Below are 7,209 nucleotides of genomic sequence, written 5' to 3' on the forward strand. Positions count from 1 at the left end.
CCCTATAATTATTGATAAAAAAAAAATTAAAACAACTATAGATCGATATTTTAAAAACATCGAAAGTCAAATGTTATGTTACAGATATATCGTCTCCACGGAGCTTAGGAGTACCTTAAGGTTAATAGGAATCTTCACCATTACAATATTAGTTTTTTTTTTTTTTTTTTTTTTTTTTTATACATGCCAAAATAATTAATGAACCAATTATAATAAATTCAATGGGATTGTAACGATAAATTCGTTTACAGATGGGCAATTTATTATTCCGTCTATAACTGAGAAGAAAAGTAAATATGCTCCGAAAGTGCTGCCATCTCTTGAAAAAAAAACTTACTAAAATTCGGTATATTTAGCCTTAATGGAAAAAGTCAACGCCTCAGGCTGAATTCGAACCAGCGCCGCCCACAGTTCTCAGATTGTTAAGACCTCCCCCTCAACTACCTGAGCTACGGCCGTACAAGTCATTAAATTTTCACTTATAGTATGTATGATTTTATTTGTAACAAAGTAAGAAGCATTGAGAATTCTACGGAGGATTTTGGATTGTAAGGATTGAAGGAGCCCCAAAGCTCAACTCCGAATGCCCAGATAAGCCTTATTATAGTCATATATATCAGTATTTTGTAATGAGTTTAGACAGTTTGTTTAGTAAGTTCTGTAATCGTCAAAATCGACGTGCAGTTTCTTGTCTTTTCAGTCTTGTGTAGGGATTCCAGGTTAATCGTTTATTCAGATGTAGTCCAAGGTAGCGGATCTGTTCGAGAAGAGTAAGAAAAACGTTATTAAAGGATACTGTAGGTCTTCGACGAAGAAAAAGATAATTTGATGGGATTTATTATAATCCTCTAATTTCGACATGATTCTTCAAAGGAACTTTGGGATGCAATTAAAGCGTTATTATTAACTACGACTAGAGATGTGTCATTGGCATACATGGTGAGTAGTATTACTTGGGTGTCAGCTTTATAGACTGTGAAGAGGATGGGACCGAGGATACTACCTTGAGCAACACAAGCGGACCGAGAGAAAAGGGATAAATAGGAACCATTGTGGTTTAGTTTGAATAATCTATCAGAGAGAACGGATAATGAATAAGTATGGAGAGGTTAGGAATTTACGGAGAAATTAACTTGAATCCGAGAAAAGATTTACCTAGTGTGTTGGATGACCATTTTCTTAGGAATATTCCTTTATTAATTAATTGTTACATCGCAAAGATGTGAATGTTTTCTTTCTCCTCAGACTTCGTTTTTCTTGGTCATTTTGGTTGCATATATGTGATTCTCAAACAACTGGCAATTATCCAATTCCACTTGAATAAAATATTTTCCATGGACAGCTATACATTCGTCATAATTAGCTATCAGGAAACAATTCTTCCTGATAGACATGGTGAATTAATAATATAGCAATGCTTTACTACTAATCTATTTTCCATGAGCACTTCAACTCTCATTGCCATGGCTACATTTGTACATTCAAATTCATTTGGGTTTTATTTTTACACATCAAAAATATCTTACTGTATTCCGGGATTATTTGAAAGCTTACAAAAATTATTTCAATTTATTTGTTATACTTAAGAACATAATGTTGTGTTTTTTAAAAATTCTTTCTGGGCTTTTTTCTAGAAAAAAAAATTATTGTCATGGACAAATAAAACCTTGATATAGAAACAGAAAAATATTAAGGGCTTCATAGACTCTGATGAGAATGTATGGTAGCTCTCAAGTTCTAAACTTTACGTTGGCTGCCTTTTTCAATCTTGTTTCTTTTATAGAAGTCAGCCAAAAAGGAAAAGTAATAGGTTTGTATGTTTTAAATTGAATATACTATTAATTAATATTGTTTTGGCTTGGTATAGTTAATGTCCTTTTTTTATTTTTAAAAAAAAACCATAGTGTTGCGTTTAATTACGATTAATTGTCGTTATCCTTATGAAATGACATTTTGACGTCAATAATTGAACAATAATTTATTTTTTTACAGTTTGATTTTCCATTATCCATTATGCTTATAATTAAATAACCGCAATAAATTGTTGGCCTCGATAATGGGCACTCAAATTTAAAATAAATATTTTATTACTTGATTTTATGTTAAAGTTTTGTTTAATGATGTTACCAGTTAAGAGTTAACGTGAGGACATTCATATTTTATTTCTGAAAATAAGTTTTTTTTTTTTTTAAATTGGTTCCGGGACTCTTCCCTTTATAATGTTTAAAAATAAATTTCAATCGATAAAAAACAAATTTTTTACTTCAGGAATTTATTCTCATACGTTCAAATATATTTATTTAGAGTTCAATAATGTAATGTTCGAGTATGCAGGGAGTTGCATAACCTTACTCTCCTCCAAAGAAAAAGTGAAGCCAAAAAGGCCACGCCCACGGAGCTTAGGAGTACCTTAAGGTTAATAGGAATCTTCACCATTACAATATTACCTGAAATATTAAGCAGAGAGTGATTGACTCCCACTCTTACCATACTCCTTTGCCACGCTCTTGGTCCATCATATGGATTCTTAGTACAATAGCCTAAGAGAAGAAAAAAGGCAGTTATTTCACCCTAATTTTTGATTACTTAATTGAAAACTAGGTATAATTACTAGTCAGAATTGACGAGTCTGCCAAGTATAGGTAGGGGGAATAAAAAATTGCGGCTGTTTCAAAACGTTAAAAATAATTAATTTTTTATTGGGAGCTCTATATCTTAAAAACTACCAACAACACTAGAAAATCTAAAAAAACATTCTTTAAAGTAGAGTAAATTTGCTGAAATATTAGCCTTAATATATCTATTTACGTTCAATGGTTCTCGAGATATAGCTTTTTATAAAAATGTACTGTAAGATTAGTAGTAAGTGAATTTATTTTGAAAAATTTATATTTCAGGAACTGTGTGACGTATACTAGGAGATGATGGTTGGGGAGGTGCGGTCAAATGAAACATAAATAAGTTGGTGTAGCTTATTTAATTGTGCCAACGTTTCTAGCCTTCATCAGGGCTAATAACAGAACAAGATAACAACCAATAAGTATAAAAAATAAAAAATAAAACATAAACAGAATGACATAAAGTGAATAATTTTACAGAATGGAATTAATAAAATGAAGTGATGAGAGAATTGGAAAATAAAATGTATACATAGATAATTGAAAAAGTAGGTAAAATAACATTTTTTAATTTTTTATTCGGAGCTCTATATCCTCACTACCAACAACAATAGAAAATCTAAGAGAGCATCATTTAAAGAAGAGTAAATTTGCTAAAATGTAAGCCCTAATAGAGCTTACGTTCAATAGTACAGCTTTTTAAAAAAGAACATTTCATAAGACTTATCTGTTTTTTTTACTAGTAATTATACATACGTAGTTTTCATTAAAATAATAAAAATTGGGGTGAGATAACTTTTTTTTTCTTCCCGGCTCTTGTACTATCTCTTAGAATTAACTTTTCCTACCAGCAAACCCCCTCCTTCCTCGAAGGGAGCAATAGTAAAATAATAGTTTTGTTCGAACAATCACTTTTAATTGGAAGCAGCAAATGTAATAAGGTTTTAAGTGGTCATAAGATCAAACCTGAAAACTTCGACAACTCTTTCTACTTTATCATATCGCTGTTCCGGAAGTATAATTTTTCACAATGATATAGATACATGTTTCACAAACATTAATATTTTACGATTGGAGAAGTTTGTCGGGGGGTGCGGTCAGCAAAGAAGAACATAAATAAACAAAACCATATTTATTTATTTTATGCCGACGTTTCGACCTGAGTTTCAGGTCTTCATCAGGGGTTGTGGCGTAGAAGGTAGGCTTGTAACTGCTAGTTAATCATTAATCCACGGTCAACTATCTACACCTCATTAATATTTTACAGGACGAGCCATAGAAAAATAATTTCAATTTGTTTTAATAGAACGGCCCATAGATTTAGTTTTATGCTTCTAATATATTAGTTTATTGTGGGTTACTATAGCAACTGTCAAGGAATTTCAATTCATAAAATAATAAATACCAGGCTCACTGTAACCAGTGCCATGCAAATACGTCATTGTTCTTCTGAAAAAATTTCAAACATTTTACAATTCTGCCGTAATAAGAGCAAGCAGAACACGTAAAAGAAAACGTTATGAAAAAGTTTATTTAAATGGAAATAAAAATAAAAATAGTATAAAAAGTATAAAACGATTTAAAGAAATAAGTATGATTTCTTTACAAAGATTATTTAATAATTATTAATTGGTACTAAAATTGTTTAAGACTGTCATAACAGGGTTTCTAGATAAGGGAATCATGTTACTGTTCATTAGGCTAATTAAGTCTTTTAACTTGTTTTCTGGAAGGAAAATCTTCCTGCTCTATGCTCATAAAACATAATGAATCACTTAAGCCGTTGTACCTTCGCACTGGGCCTGGCGCGATTTACAAGATAGTACGATAGTGCAAGAAGTAATGTCAGAGGACTAAGAGTCACATTGTCTGCTCCGTTTAAATATCATATGTATACGCCTTGATAGTGAACTGTCACAACATAATTAAACTTAAAGGCGGGGAAGCATTTTTCTCATATATTTGCTCCAAAAATGAAAATTTATTCAACGCTTTCCTACATTTGCTAAATTTCATTATACATTGCTAAATACCGGGTTCCAAAAATGAATATGGGCCTCAAAGGGTGCCTTTATACTAAACTTTAAAATCTAAGGAAAAAGATAATTTATTAGTTGAAAGGAATATGGTCCGGGTGCGGTCAAGAAAAACTCAAATAGTAGAAATATACTAATTTAATGAGCCAACGTTTCGCCCCACGTTGCAGGGCTTCTTCAGGGCTATTTTGACGGCAGTCAAAACTAAAAGTTGAGTTTTTCTTGACCGCACCCGGACCATATTCCTTTCATCTTTACACACGGTCAATCAATAATCTTCCATAATTTATTAGTTTTGGAAAAATAGTTTAAGGATTAAATAAAAAAAAAAAAAAGTTGAATGAGTGGCATTGCACTAGGGTGAAACCATTTTACTCCAAATCCCTGATCCCCGCCAATTACTCCCTAAGGTGAAATACCCCAAAATCGGGTAAAAATATCCTCAGTGCTGCTCTTGTAGCATTCAAGACGGCGGGAAGGGAACTTAATCTCTCACCAATAGCTAACAACAGCCTACAACATTCATGATATCAATTTATACATTTATATTAACTACTATTGTAACTGTTATTCTGTACTATTTTAACCAGGGGGTAGGTTATCATATATCGATCTAGAAAAAAAATCAACGTTAAATCGATTATCCTATTCATACAATACCAATATGTTTCAGTGGAATCTTAACGAATTCCTGTTTACAAATTTTATTCATTTAGCATCCAAAATCCTTGCGCAAACCAAACTAATTTCAGTATACAGTAACCGAAAATAATTATATTTTATAAAATATTTTTAAAAATAAACAGTCGAAAGTCAAACTAAATCGATTTTGAAGTTCTTTAAAACAGCGTATTAGATTTGATTTAGGAATCCATATCAGACATTCGTATAACCTACATTTCCAACCAAGAAAAGTAAGGGTTTTTAACAGTCTTAAAATTCTCTCTGACTCGTTGATAACATAACAAAGAGGTAGAATAGATATTTTTGAAATACGCATCTTCAAACTCTTCTGAAATAAAATATAAGCCAGCTTACCTTAGTCTAAGTAGGGTCATTCAATTAAGAAACTTTCCACTAAAACTCAGCACAAAGTGTCATTAGATATGTAAAAGCCAGTTAATATTAACTAAAACACGTAAAATTGAAAAATTTCGGCATTCGAAAATAGTCAAACTGAAAACATATTTTAAATCATCCCTATAATTATTGATAAAAAAAAAATTAAAACAACTATAGATCGATATTTTAAAAACATCGAAAGTCAAATGTTATGTTACAGATATATCGTCTGAAGAACATCGATGTTCTACCACAAAGGCACGATGTATAAAATCCAGCCCATTGAACATAAAGTTATAAATTGTGTTAAAAATTAGTTCTATAACATTTACTAATATAATAAAGTAAGGAATTAGGTATTTTTAGTTTTTTTCTACAACTACTAAATAGATGCATCGAAGCGCAAAAATTGCGGTTTAATTAATTAAATCACATTACACTGTGTTTCGAATGATTATCTATAACCGTATAACTTATTTGATGAACTTGTATGAAGTAAACAAAAAAAAAAAGAAGGTTTTTCAACGTTTTCAAATTTAGCCTAAAATTGAGGTATAGTATTCATACGAGTCCAATTATAAGACGGTGAGTATAATTAATTACTTCTAACTCCAATGGAAGATGTAAGGTACTCAACTCCGGAGAACTTTGCCAATGCGCGTTCAGTATGTTAGGTAGCTATTTTTTATAATGATACTCAGGTTAAAGAAAAACCAAAAAAACGCATTTTATGACTTCTGAAACGCAAATCTGAATTTTTCAGCTCCGGGATTGAAAAGTTGGTAACTCATTGGGGAAAATGTGAGTAAATATTTTGATCTAATAAAGTTTTTTTACTAAATAACATTTCCTGTGAAAACTGACACTTCATATGAAACGACCCAATAGTACTTACTATTTATCAGTATTAGGTAAGGTTTGAAAACACAAAATCATTTTTTGGTTTAGGTTAATGACGTACCGCGTTAATAAATTATGGTATTCATTCGTTGCTTAGTTAAATTAATTAGCTACTCAGTAAGATTTTTGGAAATTTTCGAAATACGTTTCCGTGGAAACTAATTTTTAAAATTATTTGCATATGTATTGAATTTTATGCATAGGCCTCTAGTATTATTTCTGACACATCGGTTTAGGAAGAGGATTAGTGTAACATGATAACAGTATTTTTATGGGAATGAAAAATGGAAAGTCTAGATTAAATAGTTTGTTATTCACCGGTTTCTGTTCAACAAAAGACGTAACAACCTTAAAAAAATACAAAATTTAAATTTACTTGTCCCCTATTCGGAACTGGACCGTGGCCAAAACGAAGTTTTATGTTCCATTTGACGTCTACTATTGCTTCCTTAACTGTAAAACCTTTATATATATATATATAGTGAGTATAATTAATTACTTTACACACGGTCAATCAATAATCTTCCATAATTTATTAGTTTTGGAAAAATAGTTTAAGGATTAAATAAAAAAAAAAAAAAGTTGAATGAGTG

At 30.9% G+C, this 7,209-nt stretch overlaps 1 protein-coding gene across 3 annotated transcripts in view; it reads right to left on the reverse strand.

Annotated features, from left to right (window-relative positions):
- LOC106686826 (mitochondrial dicarboxylate carrier) overlaps positions 1-7,209 on the reverse strand; it is a gene marked incomplete at its 3' end in the record, with an annotated part of 83,158 nt that overhangs the window by 25,345 nt on the left and 50,604 nt on the right. Inside the window, 1 exon segment of one of the 3 annotated variants that reach the window (XM_067046162.1) lies at positions 5,693-5,854. 3 annotated transcript variants of the gene reach the window in all.

Source organism: Halyomorpha halys, unplaced genomic scaffold (assembly GCF_000696795.3).
Source record: "Halyomorpha halys isolate HHAL.00 unplaced genomic scaffold, Hhal_1.1 Scaffold885.1, whole genome shotgun sequence".
Taxonomy (NCBI): Eukaryota; Metazoa; Arthropoda; class Insecta; order Hemiptera; family Pentatomidae; genus Halyomorpha; species Halyomorpha halys.